This window comes from Amblyomma americanum, chromosome 1, assembly GCF_052857255.1.
Source record: "Amblyomma americanum isolate KBUSLIRL-KWMA chromosome 1, ASM5285725v1, whole genome shotgun sequence".
In the NCBI taxonomy this organism is placed as follows: Eukaryota; Metazoa; Arthropoda; class Arachnida; order Ixodida; family Ixodidae; genus Amblyomma; species Amblyomma americanum.
The window spans coordinates 223,883,728-223,899,907 of NC_135497.1; the positions used below are offsets into that span (position 1 = coordinate 223,883,728).

At 43.9% G+C, this 16,180-nt stretch overlaps 1 long non-coding RNA gene across 1 annotated transcript; it reads right to left on the reverse strand.

Moving 5' to 3' along the window:
* Positions 1–8,295: 8,295 nt before the first annotated feature.
* On the reverse strand, positions 8,296–14,747 carry LOC144114679 (uncharacterized). The gene is made up of 3 exons (XR_013311082.1): positions 14,482–14,747; positions 13,498–13,669; positions 8,296–10,179 (listed from the first exon to the last, which is right to left on the reverse strand). It is a non-coding gene; the product is annotated as an uncharacterized LOC144114679 (long non-coding RNA).
* Between the last annotated feature and the right edge of the window lie 1,433 nt (positions 14,748–16,180).

The following is a 16,180-nucleotide window of genomic DNA, read 5'->3' on the forward strand; positions in this document are numbered from 1 at the left end:
GCGGCACACCATGCCTGCTCGCGACCTTTTTCAAATTGTGGGATAACTTGTGCACATAGGGCACCACCACAGGTCGCACCACCTCTTCTCGAGGAACATCTTGGTCAGCTCTCACAGCCTTTCTTTTTATTTTCTGTAGTAGGCCTTCTGCGACCGCCGTTACGAGCGAACCAGGGAACCAGGCTGAAGACAGCCTAGCCAATTGGTTTTTGGAAACTTAGTTGCATCTTGTGAGAGCATGATTTTCTAATAGCGGATTCGAGGCAGAGTGTAGCAATCCCCCTTTTTATTAGCTTGGAGTGAGCAGAATCATATGGCAGAAGCCCCTTTTTTGCGCGCGGAGCATACGCCCAACAAACCTGTTCCTCACAAAAATCAAAGCTAACATATAAAAACTGTAAAACATTACCTTCAGGAACTTCAAAAGTAAAACTTAAGCCATTTCCATTTTGTCTAAATAAGGATAACACATCACGCACACTTTCTTCGAAGTTTAAACTTCCGTCCTTGGTAAGAATGAATAAAAAGTCGTCCACATATCTGAACACTTTAAAAACTTTGCTAGCTGGTAAAACCTGGTTCAAAACTTGATCCATTTGAGAAAGAAAAATATTACACAAAACCGGTGCAACACAGGAGCCTATACACATGCCAGCTTTTTGCAGAAAACACTGCTCGTCAAAAGTTACGAAGGTAGACTGTAAATAAAACTGTAAATGGTTAAAAAGTCATCGATGGATACACCCGCAGTATTTTGAAAGTAAATAGGGTCTTTACCTTCAATGCAATCTCTGACAGCAGTAAACAAGGCTTCGTGAGGAACAGAATAAAATAAATCCACAACATCTACCGAAAAGGCGCGTCCAACATCACGATGCGATTCAAAGAATTCACACACTTGATCGGACTTTTTGGTATGAAAGGGGTCTTCTATATCAAGCTTACCCAACTTATCTAACAAGAACCGGCTAAGCAGCCTCTGCCATGACCCCTTTTCAGTAACGATAGTTCTAAAGGGCATACTTTGCTTGTGCGTTTTTACTGAAAAGAACACTTTTAATGCATTATTCTTGCATTTGGCAATCTGTTTGCTCAACCGGACTAAACCGAGCTGCTCACACATTGCAACAGCTCTGTTCTTAACTTTTGTCGCTTTCACTTTGACAGGCGAAAAATTCTTATCAATTGCCCGGGTTGCTCTTTCCGAGAAATTATTTTCCGATAAAACTATAAATCCACCTTCTTTATCTGCTTGTGAAAGCTTTAGGTTATTGTTCTCAAAGAAATACACAATAGCTCGGGGTGAAGTTCCCTTATGACGAACAGGTACCCGGTTACAGGATTTAAGCAGGCAGTACACGCCCTCAAGTAGACACTTTTCATGCTCCTCTGGATTGGCCTTACTGGCGATTCGACGATTGATGGCTATCAGTTCTTGAGGCGGCACTTGTGGTTCCAGTCCAAACTTGGGCCCCTTTTGAAGCACTGATGACACTTCCTCAGGCAGATGAATGTCCCCCACAACCACTAAACCTCCCCCACAATTCTTCTTCTTCGTACTTCTTTCCTTTAGCAGCTTGTCTAACATGCACACCCAAAGTTGTTCAGTCATTTGGGAAGCTAACGTCTTCACGGAGCGAAGATTTCTGTCAGCGAGCCAGGTAGGATATTGCTTTTGGCAGGATACACGTAGAAGATCATTTAGCAGGCGGATTTGACGCCATAACTCAGACCTGAGGATCCTACTTATCCGCTTCACATGCCCCCAGGAGGGTAGAATAGGCCGGAAAAGGGCACTTACTTCAGCAGGCACTAGTCCATTCTTGATACAGAAGGCAATATTCCTTGCACGACAGGTGGTAGCCACGGAACATGAAATCCATTGGTCAATAAAACATGGAGACGACACACACACAGACAGGCCCACTGTACTAGAAATATAGCTTAAAAGAACGTCTTGCTGGGCAAGTTGGTACATCTTTGGATTACAGGCGCGAAAACAGACAGACCACAAGGTAGATAAACGGGACGGAGCGCCACTCACAACTGATTTATTCGAAGGCACGACAAACATATATATACCAGCTGACACGCAAGGAATATTATCTTGTTCCAATCTGATATGACAGCGAACGCGTGAAAAAATCGTTCTCTGCCCTATACAACGATATGGACGTGTCGCTGACGCACATGCTTCTTTTCTTAGCAATAAAGAATGCTTCGATTAATTCCCTGGCTTTTGTGTCTTTACTTCTTGATAAAATTCGCACACCAGAAAAACATGGCTCACAAGAGCGTGACGGGCAAGACCCTATATGCTTAGGCAAATTTGGCCCTTCCTTATTTTGCTCCACATTTCTTTCATGTTCGATCGTGTTCATGGGCGATCTTTCATGAAGTGCACCGAAGGTGTGGTCTATGAAATCCCCCTCTCGTGCGGCCGCTCCTATATAGGGCAAACTGGACGCTGCGTTAATGATCGAATCAGGGAACATGAAAGAAATGTGGAGCAAAATAAGGAAGGGCCAAATTTGCCTAAGCATATAGGGTCTTGCCCGTCACGCTCCTGTGAGACATGTTTTTCTGGTGTGCGAATTTTATCAAGAAGTAAAGACACAAAAGCCAGGGAATTAATCGAAGCATTCTTTATTGCTAAGAAAAGAAGCATGTGCGTCAGCGACACGTCCATATCGTTGTATAGGGCAGAGAACGATTTTTTCACGCGTTCGCTGTCATATCGGATTGGAACATGATAGTATTCCTTGCGTGTCAGCTGGTATATATATGTTTGTCGTGCCTTCGAATAAATCAGTTGTGAGTGGCGCTCCGTCCCGTTTATCTACCTTGTGGTCTGTCTGTTTTCGCGCCTGTAATCCAAAGATGTACCAACTTGCCCAGCAAGACGTTCTTTTATGATTAAATGTCTGTTCTGCAGTCTGCGGCAGACCTCAATAACTTCAGGTCGTTAATTGTTCTCGGTCCCAAGCAGTCTGTTTCTGCCGTACACGTGCGCAGGAACGAGACGCAGCAGAACGCGAAGCTATAGGGAGAGCATCTGCCCTCCGTGATCCGTCGCCGTGATTGCCGTCTGGCTGCTTCCGTTGGCCATCAGACCACGTGAACGTGAAATGCTTTCCTGTCAGGGGCGAACTTGCTGACAGCCAGCGGGCTGTCCGAACCCGGTAAATCGAAGAGGCCCTGTGTTACGGCGCTAAGCTTCGTGTACGAGCCGCATCCATACATGGATAACTCCAGAGCAGGTTCCTTACCACGCCCTCTCAGAGCTTTGCGTGTAGGGCAAAAATACAAATGCAAACCTTCGCGACTGTAAAAGCGCAGAAACTGCTTCCCTCTTGGAGGACAGCTGAACTGCGCTGTTAAGGAAGATGGTGATTGAGGAATCTAGTCAAAGCAAGAAGAGACGCCGTAGTGAAAAGCGCCAGATTAATTCAGAGATTTTTAACGTGCTTGTTTTGTTTTATACGGTTTTAATGTCCCACAGCGGCTCAGGCTATGAGAGACGCCGTAGCGAACGGTTCCGGAAAATTCGACCACCTGAGGTTTATTAGAGTGCATTGACAACGCACAATACACGGGCCTCTAGAATTTCGCCCACATCGAAATTCGACCGCCGCGACCGGGATCGAGCCCGCGTCTTTCGGGCCAGCAGCCGAATGCCATGACCACAGAGCCACCGCGGCGGCCTTTTAACGTGCCCTGACATCACAAAATACACGGGACGGCGATTTTTGTATTTCGCTTCCCTGGAAATGCGGCCGCCGCGTCGAGGAATCGATCCCCAGACCTCGTGCTGAGCAGCCGAATCCCGTGGCCAGTGAGCCATCGTGGCCTCCTCATAAAGCGCACTCCTGCACACTTTTCAAAAACACTTCGAGAAAAATTTGAATGCCCTGAAGGTAAGGTGGAGAGGTGACAGGTGCATGTCTGCATTATAAAGAGGAAGGAGAGAATGAAGTTCGCCTGAATCGATTTATTGCTTCGTTCAAATGACTAAGAAGGCGGACTCAATGAAAACGAATCTTTCATAAGTCATCAAAGGCCAAAAAATGATATACAGGCATCGCGGCCACAGCAAGCACAAGAAAATACTGACAAGTCAATGCCTGAAGCTGCAGATATCTCTGTGGTGAGGCCAAACTGCCACTCACCTCCAAAGCTGATCACGGAGCCCTGTTCATAACTGACCTCAGGAATTTCAGTCGAGCCGCGGAAAAAAAGGTTCCATCCTTAAATCCTATTTTCTCAGCAGATTTTTTTTGGCTCCCGAGCAAACATTAAGCCAACACGAACGTAAACGTTCCGTTTTTACTATGAATATAAAACTGAATTTAAATGTCTGCATGTCCCATTATTGTCCATTATTTCAAAAGCAGCCATGGTAGAAGTCAATACCTCCTCCATCTCTGCTTGCCAGATCCGCTGACTGGCCTATCAGCTAGAGCATGCTAGCGTTCCTCTGAATAGCTCCCGTCCGCCACGTTTGAGAAGGCTGGGAATACGCTGGCGTACGAATCCCGTTCTACTGCCTTCAGATAGTGTTTCCTGGTGTCTCCAGTGCAATGACAAATATGAAGCCTAAGGTACACAAACATATATAGACGAAAAAGGTGCATGAAGAGATAGTCCACAGAATGGTCCACAGGATGTGGGACAAATTTTTGTGCGCTTACCTGAATGTATTCAAATTTGCTCAATCAAAGAACGTACTTAACAAAAAATAAGTGTCACAACGCCTATTTCATGCAGTGTTTACACATGTATCTAGGATTCACACTTAATTGCACTCGCAGTACCAAATCTGTCGAAAAGCTTCTAATGCAGGATAACTTCAAACCCCTGACTGTACTTGTGTGAGCAGGAAGTCAGCACTGTGCACAGGCAGCAAGGACAGCAAGAAGACTGGAGCACACAGACTTATCCTTTATCAAACGGTTATCAGGGCTGCGAAACTAAATGGCTCTTGTAAAGAAGAGAGGTTTGTGTGGCTTCCAAGCTGCGCGCCGGCATCTCTTTCGCTCATGTGGTATTCTCTGGCGATAGGGTGCGTTTTAATATTCGTTTGTTATTTATTCGAGTTACAGAAAAATTCCAGTAAGACTGTAAACAGAGAATTGGCAGATCGGTCTTCATGTCTGGGCATCTGGCGAGGCGATGGGCTCCGGAGGGGCGCCGCTAATCCTTCGTCTCCCATGTTTTTGGGGAGAACTCGCCCTTTGTCTGATAATTGAGGTCTTTTAAATCTCACAATTTTCGGTCGGGGCAGCGGGAAGTGACGCCATCGGCTCAGATTATAGAGGTCCTTCGCTGCTGGGTGTTCTCTTTTCGCTTCCCGCTTTAAGGCGATTTAACGCTTTTTTGTGTTCCCGAGAAATTTCTTTGGAATAGTGGCAAACACCTGGTAGCGGCAGCGTCGGTAGACATCCGGCCGCACATGACTGACTGGCCGCGGCACTGAATGATATTTTGCGCAAGTGCTTCGGCGTGTGGGAACACAATGCTTCGCGTTCAACAGCAGTGATGGAAGCTTAGAAGACAGGGAGAACTCTTACGGATATATCCAGGGGGTTTGGAGAGCGGTGGAAAGGGACTAGGTGAGGGTGGGCAGTGCAGCATACCGGCGCATGCAGCAAAAGCTCAAGGACACTCCATGAGTAAAAGATAATTGAAGGACGCTTAAGCTTCGTCTTTACGAGCAGGACGCAACAGCGTGTTGCAGCGTTGCCAAGGAATCCACGGAACGCCGTTGTCCGTTCGGCGCGACACCTTGCCCGGACAATTTAAGGAAACATATCTTGTTGGCGGCTGAGTGGTTAGGGCGCTCGGCTACTGATCTGGAGTTCCCGGGTTCGAGCCCAACCGCGGCGGCTGCGTTTCGATGGAGGCGAAACGCTAAGGCGCCCGTGTGCTGAGTGATGTCAGTGCACGATAAAGATCCCCCGATGGTCGAAATTATTCTGGAGTCCTCCACTACGTCACCTCTTTCTTCCTTTGTTCTTTCACTCCGTATGTTTTCCCTTCCCTTACGGCGCGGTTCAGGTGTCCGCCGAGATGCGAGGCAAATACTGTGCCATTTCCTTTACCAAACAACCAACAACCAATTGTAGAAGAAAGGGAGGGAATTAATGAGGAAAATAGGAGCCCCATTACGATTTCCCTTTCCCAAAAAACATGCACCCAGAACTAGACATGAAAGAAGACAAAATAGATCCAAAGAGCTTGAATGCATATACGACCCATGACTGCGATTGAATGGTGCAGGTGCGGCCCTTTGTCCAATTCCTCAACGGCCTGCCCTTACAAAAATTTTTAGTAACATTCTTTAGAAAGTCTTTAGACAAATGTTAATACAGCCTATCGAGATTGAATAGAAAGTCTTTTATATGTTTATATGCTTTGTATTAACCACCTATCAACCGTCTTCCGGCAATTGGCCACCGTTATCCGAAAAAACTCAAGTACATAGAAAGTCTTTATATTTCCTATCATCTCTATATCGACAGTTTCTACATACTTCCTATCGGCCACTTACCGATGATGTCTACCAACACCCTATCAAAGTTCTTCTGGCAATTGGCCAGCATTATCAAAAGACACAAGCACATAGAAAGTCTTCAAACTTCCTGCCAATGCCTTATTGAGTTTCTACATACTTCCTATCGACCACTTACTACCAACACCATATCAACGGTCTTCCGACAATTGGCCAACATTATCCAAGACTCAAGTATGAAGAAAGCATAATTGCCACCCATCAACTTATCAACGTCTGGAAATGTGTGTTACCTACACTGTATGGCATTTTGATCAACATTGTTTAGCACTTCAAAATCATTTTGTGAACTGTGTCCTAGACTGTTTAAAGAATAACCGAAGCAAAATACAAATTATTACATTCATTTATTGCACACAAGCACTAACCTACACAAGCACTATATATATATATATATATATATATATATATATATATATATATATATATATATATATATATATATATATATATATCAAAGGTGATTTTTTGGCAATTGATTGATCAATGCAAGAAAATGTCAGCAGAAATTGTAAACATTTAATTCACATTTTCACAGAAGCGGCCTTTTTCGAGTGTACTACAGCATTTGAAACAAAAGCTGTGTGCTTCGAATGCTGTAGTACACTTGAAAAAGGCTGGTCCTCCAGCTGAGATGTCATGGATTAAATCCTGTTATTTTTTTCTTACATACGAGGAGTTTCAGGGAAGACTAAGAAATTCTAAGAAAAAAATAGGTTTTGTGAGGAAAAAATATGGCATTTTCAACATAGTACTACCAGTGTTGGCGGTAACCAGAAAACTGGCACATTGTGTTGAGTAGTTACCTGGTTAACTAATTTTTAATAGATTGATTCCACGAGAGAAACTATTCAAATTTTTAAATATTGTTGATTTTGTTATGCACTGTGCACACATTATTCAGCAGGCCAAGAGTGGACTTAGTTTCATGAAAATGCAAATATTTCATGAGAAAAAACTGTAAATGACGTCATGGCAGAGGCAGTGTTTTTACATAGAGCTCAATTTCGAGAATATGGTTGATGCAGGAATAAAAAATATGAAAGGCATGATGGATATATTGTCAGGCTTATTTCCACCATTGTGAAGTTGTCGCTTATTACAAAAATTTTGAAGAGACAAGTTTCAAATGAGGCAATTTTCAAGAATTTTTCCTCTGGAAATATTAAGCAGATCTTCAAATTTGCACAGTGGATAAGCATCAGGTGCTAAACAAGAGTAATGACTTTCATTTTTGTATAATACAAAGAAGTGCAAGAAGTATTGCCCTAAATCCGGCATTTTTGAATAGTGCTTTCAAAACATCTCCAATTTTTCTTATAACTGCTGAAACCAGTCTCCCGAAGGAGGTAAAAAAGAATATTAAACAGCATGTTCCATTATTTTGTTTCTAACAATTACATCCAAGCTAAAACATGTAGCATTTTGAGCATCGGCAGGAGCGCTTAACTCTGTTACCTGCACTCGACGGTAGCGGTGCTACCGAATCCTGGTTACATCACAGATCGGTGTTTGTCCACAAAAAGTAATAAGGTATGCTCTCTCTTGATGGAAAATATTTCAGTCTTGGGATTTGGGGGAAATTTAGAGCAACGGGGCGGTGTTTGCTGCTTCCACGCCCTCAATTAGGCACTCATGCAGATGCTCAAGAAGCTAAAACTTTGACCTTGGATATCATAGAAGCAAAATAATGCAATACGTTCTTTCGTATTCTTTTTCGCCTCCTTCTAGAGACTTCTTTCAGGAGTTTTAAAAAAAATTGAAGATGGATTTTTTTATTTGTAAAAACACTACTATAGTAAAAAATGTCAGATTTAAGGCAATACTTCGTGCACTTCCCTATATTATATAAAAATGAAAGTCCGTACACTTTTCTAGCCCCTCGGTGCTTATAGAATCTGCAAATTTGAAGATGTGCTTTATATCTGCAGAAAAAAATTCATGAAAATAGCCTCGCTTGAGATTTGCTTTCAAATTTTTCCCAGTAAGCAACAACTTCTTCAAAATGGCGGAAATAAGCCCAACATGTTCTTTCCCAACTGTACATTTAGCACGAAACATACATCACGGCTTTCTTATACAGATGCTTACGTCATTGCAACTTTGCGAAATTGAACTGTGCTTGAAAATCACGCTGCCTTCGCCACTAGGTCGTTTATTTTATTTTAAACTTTTTCTCCGGAAATATTAGCATTTCAACAAAACGTAATTCACTGCTGGGCTGCTGAAAAATATATGCATAATATCTATATTACTCAAAAAAATTAAAAAATTGAAATATTTAGACAGTATCTCTCGTGGAATCACCCAGCAACAAACTTTTTAACTATTAAAGTAAGGCATCTAGTAGCAATAAAGAAATTTGCAGCCGATCATTAGTAATAGCCATATCAGTCTTTAGAATTTTGGAAACACAATTACCCTTTGTGCTGTGGCTCGACAAAATTTGGCTTTTTCGTCTAGTATAATGCACTGAAGCAGTTGCTTTGCATGCATGCTTTCAAAAGCGCATGCATTTTTGCATGATGCAGTCAAATTTTGATGAGCCACAGTGGCGAGGGTAATCGCGTTTTGAAAATTCTAAACACTGATATGGCTACTACTAATGACAGGCTACAAATTCTAATTGCAACCAGTTACTTAACTGTGATAGTTAAAAGTTTATTACCAGAAATTAGTTAACCAGCTTATTAAATAAAATTCACTGGCTTTCCAGTGTCTGCCAACACTTGTAATACTATGCTGCAAAAGCCATATTTTGAACTCAAAAAGCATATTTTTGAAAATTTTCATTCTCTTTGAAACACCAGGTGTGTATGCTATTACTGCTCACTTTCCTGTACAACAGAGAAGTGAAATAATTTCTTCTGCAACGTGAAAGTTCCATTAGCCACATAACAAACCTTTCGAAAAACTCTCTCCATGCACACACATACACACACAATGAAGCACTGTTGCTTAAAGAGTAAGAATTCAGGGCAGATTCTCTTTTAGCTTCCTGACATGCCAGTCAATCGAGAAGAGTCAAGGTAGCCAAATGAACTCGTAACAAAATGGAAGATGTGAAGCACCCTGTAGCGAGCTTGAAGCACACCAATTTAGAACTGCAGACATATGATTAGCTTCACGTAACTAGATGTGGACTTTTACCTTTGACAAGCATCAAAGCTACATGCTTTTTCAACACTTGACAGCACTACAATATGCACATTTACTCATATTTCTAAGGATGTGATTGTTTACCTCTTTAAATAGCTAAAAAATCTCTCACAGTGAAACAGTACTTACACTGTCTTAAGACTGACATTCAAGGCTGCAAACACTAGCGAATGAAAGTCCTGCTAAATATATGCTAAAAGTTCACAATGATGTAGATATCAAGCTTTGAGGCGATTTTAAAAAACATAATAGCACAAGGATACTGAAGTGACCTGGTTGGTCCGTTATTTCGTGTGCAATCGTGCCACTTGTCCACAATATCAGCCAGGCCCCTTGTCATTACTTGTCTGCGTTACAAGCAGGAAGAGGTAGCATCCTAGCCATGAGATGTGCGCACCAACAGCACCAATAGGCAGGTTCCTCCATGGCGGAATGCAGCGGCAAAAGAACTGCGTAAGAAACAGATTCGAGGTATACAGTTATAGTGAATTCTTTCATAATCAAAACTTGGAGAGGCAAAAATCGGCTAAATGGGAACTAAAACGTAGCACTTAGAGTGGGTTTGATAAAGTTGCTGAGTAATGAGCACAAAAACGCAGCATTCAGAGCAGGTTTAATAAGGTTGCTGAGTAACAGCACAAGCAGCAGACACAACAATAGAAATAAATGCAATGCTTCCTTGAACAAGAAAAAGCCATAACATGCTGCTGTGCTCAACTCTACCCCCACATTTGAAGACTGATATACACAGGAATTGGCATTAACATGTTGTGCCTAATAGGGCTGCTATAAAGAGATATTTAGTCATTCCAGTCATTTGAAGATATCTTGCACACCACCAAATGTGAAAATTATTTCATGTTTCTTGACTGGTATATACCAAACTTCAGGCAGCATTTGCTCTCAAAAGCGGTGCCTGAAACGCACTACAATATAACTTGCACACCTTTGTGTCTCTAAGTAGCTAGGAGAAAGTAACTCAACTTTACTTACTGTTCAGTTTATTTACCTTTTTGTAGATAATGTATCACCATTTGGAGCTATAGCAGGCGTGTGAGGGTAAAATGTATGAACAAATAGTACGCAGGTGAGCAAGGTTGTGGGAGTGTCAGAGTGGCCCTTTCTAAAGCAAATAAATCAAAACATTAAGGCACACAATGTGTCACATACAATGCTTGTAAGTAAAGCCACACAGACCTACGAGTGAGAAAAACCTCAGCAAAGTGCCCCTAAGGGAGCAGCTGGACTGACATTTCTTGTCCCGCAGCACATCACTCCAGTGATGGGGCATGCTCAATACAAGGGAAACAAGTAAACAAAGAAATGTGTTCCAAAGAAGATAAAAATGAGTACCCAGGTAATTAGGCAATTACATGCCACTAATTGCAGCAATGCCTCTTGAAAATGAATGAAATAATTTGCGCAGCTTATAGAAAAACTTGGTGGCTCAGGAGGGGGCAACGACAAATGCATCAATTCAAGTAAAACAAGGGGCATGGTTAAGGTCAAGGAAATAATTGTTGACGTGAACTCAGCTAGTGTAGCGCAACATGTAATTGAATGTTGGTATGAATAAAAACAAGAATGAACAAATGTTCAAAAGATTCCAAATGCACTTAAACTGTACAGTGCAGTAAGTTGTGACAAAGGGAGTGTGAAAGAACAATAACCCCAGCAACACTCATGACATATTGAACAAATGCCTTTCTTCTGTACAGCTTCAATATAAGCTTCACAGTGTTTCACGTAATGCAAGGCTAATTTTGTATGGTGCGAATTATTCATGCTATCCACACCTATGCTTCTAAGGCATAGTGTTCCACTTAAATTCATCTTCAAGCAGCTTGAAACACAGGATGTAGTGGAAGAAACACGAGACGACACAAGCCCTGGGACGCCCTGGGACACGTATCCAAGGACGGACCCGAAGGAGACAGAGGTGTGTCAGTGAGTGCTCTGAAGTCGTCTGCAACTACAAGGGCAAAAAGGCGTCAAGACGTATGAAGGGATTGATCAACAACATGGCAGCTGAAGGCTTGAGGCCTCTCCTTTCGAACAAAGAGGGATTATCTGTTCTCGCACCTGAAGATGTGTTCACCAAGAAGGAAGGAGCTCTGAAAAAGAATTTTATACTCGTGGTGTTGAGGCCTGCTGCCGTCAAGAAGCCTTAAATATGTTACAAAGAATGAGCCTGGATGGACTATATGCCACCATCAACGACACAAAAGTACGGTGCTGGACCTCTTTTATACGTTCAAGACCCATAAACCCGATGTCCCTTTTCCGGCAGTAATATCATAGCGTTACACGTGACAGCATGCTGTTTCAGGCTATTTGCAGTGGCATTTAGGCTCCCTTCAGCTGCCCGACCCTTTTATAGTGAAGAAGTCTACTATGCTACCCACGGCCCGCATTGTCATTCGCATCGACGCCCTTCGCGTCACACGCCTACTACGACGAGTCAGTCGCATTCCAGAAATCTGCCAAGACATCTATCGTCAGCTGTATTGAGAGGGACCCACGTGACCTCCTAAGCGCACAAAGCCGCACAGATTCTGCGGCCCGCCTTTCGACCCCAAACTCGTCTTTGCCTCGAGTCCTCACTCTGGAGGACAGCACCCTCCTTTTAACAAGAAAGGAACACCTCCGGCGCCGCACACGTGTTCTAATCCCTCCGTGTGCGGTAACCCTCCCCCGTGGTCTTACCCGTGCAGAGGAGGTTGCGCTTCAGAGGATACGGGTCGGGATTGCCCTATCTCCAGCTGTGACACGCAAGTGGCTGCATTTCAAAGATTTATATCCCCGCCCCGGGTGCCCAGTCTGCAAGAACAGAGACTGTGAGGCAGATATCCACCACCTGTTGTGGGACTGCCCGGCGCTGAGGCCGACGAGAATTCGGCACCTGGCGTCAGTGGGACTCTCAGCGGACAATCCGGATTCATATATTGCATGGACACAGGGTCCATACCATCGTTCATTTCTTGATTTCAGCAGATCAGCTCAACTTTTTTCATTTATTTAGGCATCTTACTTGTCTTTCACTTTATAGTTTTCATGCCCTGAGGCAATAAACATCACTTCAAAAAAAAACTACTGAGGTAGTTGATTTCCTGTCGCAGATGGAGGACAAGAAACATTATGCCTTTAGCATGGATGTGGAGGATCTGTTTTACTCCCTTCCCCATGCTCAGCTGTTGAATAACGTTAAAAATAAAAATTAGCGCTCGTGTCGTCTCGTGTTTCTTCCACTATGTCCTGTTTCGCGCTGCTTAAAGATGAATCCATTCCAACTTGCCCAGTTTTTTGTTCTCGTTTCCACTTGAACACTAATATTCAATAATGTATTGCCCCTTCTGCTATGTCTGCCAGTTATCACACCACTGGTCCACTTCAATCTTGCCGTGCCTTGCAACAGGTAGGTACTGGTGAAGTAAAGCTACGAAATTTAATTGCTGCTTTTAGGCTACCGTAGAAAGGTCATGAAGCACATATATTTTTTTATTTGGTCTATACTGTGGTCAAGATTCCCAAGCAGAAGCATGAGCATAAAAACTGTAAAAAGACCATTACACACTACAACACAATGCGTTTGATTAGAACAGTGCTCTCATGATGCCCGCAATACCTTTTTCCTTTCTTCATGATGCTCTTTCAAAAGATAAAAAAGAAACAAATGAAAGAGAAATATATATCCTGGACCAGATGAGTTTTGTCAGGCTACAAGCAAAGACAAGAAAAAAACAACTATCTGTGATGCCCACACATACCTATTCTTTTACAGGTGACATGCTTGATATCCGATATCAATGGCTGATAGGCTGCACCAGCAGGTCGATGATGCCATTAACCTCAGGTTGAGGTAGCGTTGGCTCAATGACGGATGAAAGGAGGTGCAACAGCAGCGTGATGATACCGGTGGGGAAGCTGTACAGTCCTTCACTGTGGACGCATTTGAAGAAAGGCTGAATTAGAGAGATGCTTTCGTAAACATAATCAAAGAAGCAACATCCCATTACAGCCTCTAGCGGTTCAGTCCAATGTGTTCAGGAGTGGAGGCTAGTGATTAATAACCTATACATCCATTAGTATGCATAAAAATGGCTTACAAAGCCAGTCATATTTTCCTTAGAGCTATAATTCGCGAATTACGTTATAATTTTATCGCTTGAGACTGAAAATGGGGAATGACATTCAGTCTATTGAACGTAATTCAAATAAAACGACAAAGAAGCTTCCAGTGTGCCACTACCTCAGGTGCACTGCAATAGAATGGTTCTGCTATTTTTAAACGTAGTTTCGTTGACCAAAGGTATTAAGAAACGTAGCACTTCATACGACTGCGACATAGAACGGGCAATGTTCCATATCGAGTAAACACTCATGCAGCAGAATCAAAAGACGCAAGCCGCTACAAGCACTTTTCCTTCTACTGGTCTACATTTTACGCGCTGCTCCTGTTCAGTCAGAATAAGGAATCAAGCGGCGCCTCACAGCTCTCAGCGTGCAACCAAATTCTATCACATAACTTATTCGCAACGGTGCTTACGCAAAGAGCGCAAGGGGGTGAATCTAAAAGCCGCATAGCTGGCACGCAAGCATGTCAAAACACCACCTCTCTGCAAGCGATCGTGTCGTGCTCGCATTTCGCACCTCACGGCGAACAAGACGTAAAGACCAAGCCTGAATGCATTAAGAACCCTCATGCATCCCCACGACACACCACAAAAGTCATTTTACATTTCAGTACTTACATTCGTCAGCAATCACGGTAAGCCGTTTCTTCTATCGGGCGTCGGGGGCCGGCTGCTCCGGCGTGGTGTTGGGTGCGGTACCTCAGAGCACTTTTTGAGAGCTCCATGCGCGGAAGAACGTCTTCAGGAAGCGCAGGGGGCCATCTGTCAGCTTCCGGTTGCAGACACACTACCACAACACCAACGATGCCGCACATTCAAGAAAAACAAGCTGAAGAAAGCCACCACAGCTACAACCGCCAAAAGTCGACACGAAGACTGCGTTACAGCGTACTAAAGAGGTAGTGTAGGACACGGCCTATAGCACGCATGGGGCGCTCAACCCAACCATCGGCGAACGAAAAGACGGCGCTAAAGTCGCGTAACGTTAAACGCTTTAAAATAAAACTGGTAACGTTATTTTTGCCACAAGCGTCGTGCAATAAACAGCCCAAATTTTGTTTTAATTACGAAGGCAGTTGATCATTAGTGATGTAGTAAAAAAAATTGTGGCTACGACAACCACTTGTTCTTGGCGGCGCTGCGAACGAAAGCTTTCGAAACGCTGGGCGCGAGGTAGCTGCAGGCGACGCAGCTGAGCTCAGGCCATGTGGCTCATGCGGAGACCCGCGGTCGCTGCACGGCGGCACTATCTTTCTGATTCTAAGGCTTTAGTTATTTCGCCGTAACTGCGTCGCAGAATCGGGAATGATGATGTTGCCCAGCTCCAGTGGTTTCGGTTTTTAATTTTCGCATATTGTGTGGCTTGCTGTACTCTGCACAGCTTGAAAATGAAAATTCGTTTTGAGGAAAGCAAATGGCTCAGTGACAGTCTCACTTATCTCGCTGGCCAGCCCGAACCGCACCGTAAAGAATTGATAAAGGAGGGAGTGAAAAAAGAAAAAGGAGGGAGTGAAAAAGAAAGGAAGAAAGAAATGCCGTAGCGGAGGGCCCCGGAATAGCACACGTGCGCCTTTTGCGTTTCGCCTCCATCGAAACGCGGCCGCCACGGTAGTGCCTCGTGCCATTTACTGTACGTGTGTGTACCTTGAGAAAGCGAGCGTCCGCGCGCCGCCCTAGAGCGACATGCGAAACAGTGCAAGCCCGCGCTGCCGCATCGCCTCTGTTTGGTGCGCGCGTGCATCATGCCATTGAGCGCCTTGCACGCTTTTTACTCGAGCGAGGCCCGCTGGCAGTCTCGCTACCGTAGTCGGTTGTGCGCTGCCTTAATTATTGGCTTTGCCTTTCGTGGTCTTCGGCTCTGCATCACGCCCGCCCCACAATATACAGTATTTCCTGATATTCGAAGGAGTGCGTATAATCATGAATCAAGGGAAAGGAAGGCATTATTTAAGTAACGCTTACCACGTTGGAAGTGCGGGCATGGAAACAAAGTAAACCAAACCGCGTGCGCGCGCACACACACACACGCACACACAAACACAGATTATCCTGTGTGAAGCCTTGGAGTGACTTGGGTAAGCTCGATCAGGTTAGTTCGTAGGAACGTCGAGCCAGGTGTAGCCAATGGGAAGAGGACGTCACGCCCGCTGCTGCCGAGCAGAGAGGGTGTGAAGATGGAGAGCGATAATAATAATTGGTTTTTTGGGGAATGGAAATGGCGCAGTATCTGTCTCATATATCGTTGGACACCTGAACCGCGCCGTAAGGGACGGGAAAAGGGAGGGAGTGAAAGAGGAAAGGAAGAAGTAGGTGCCGT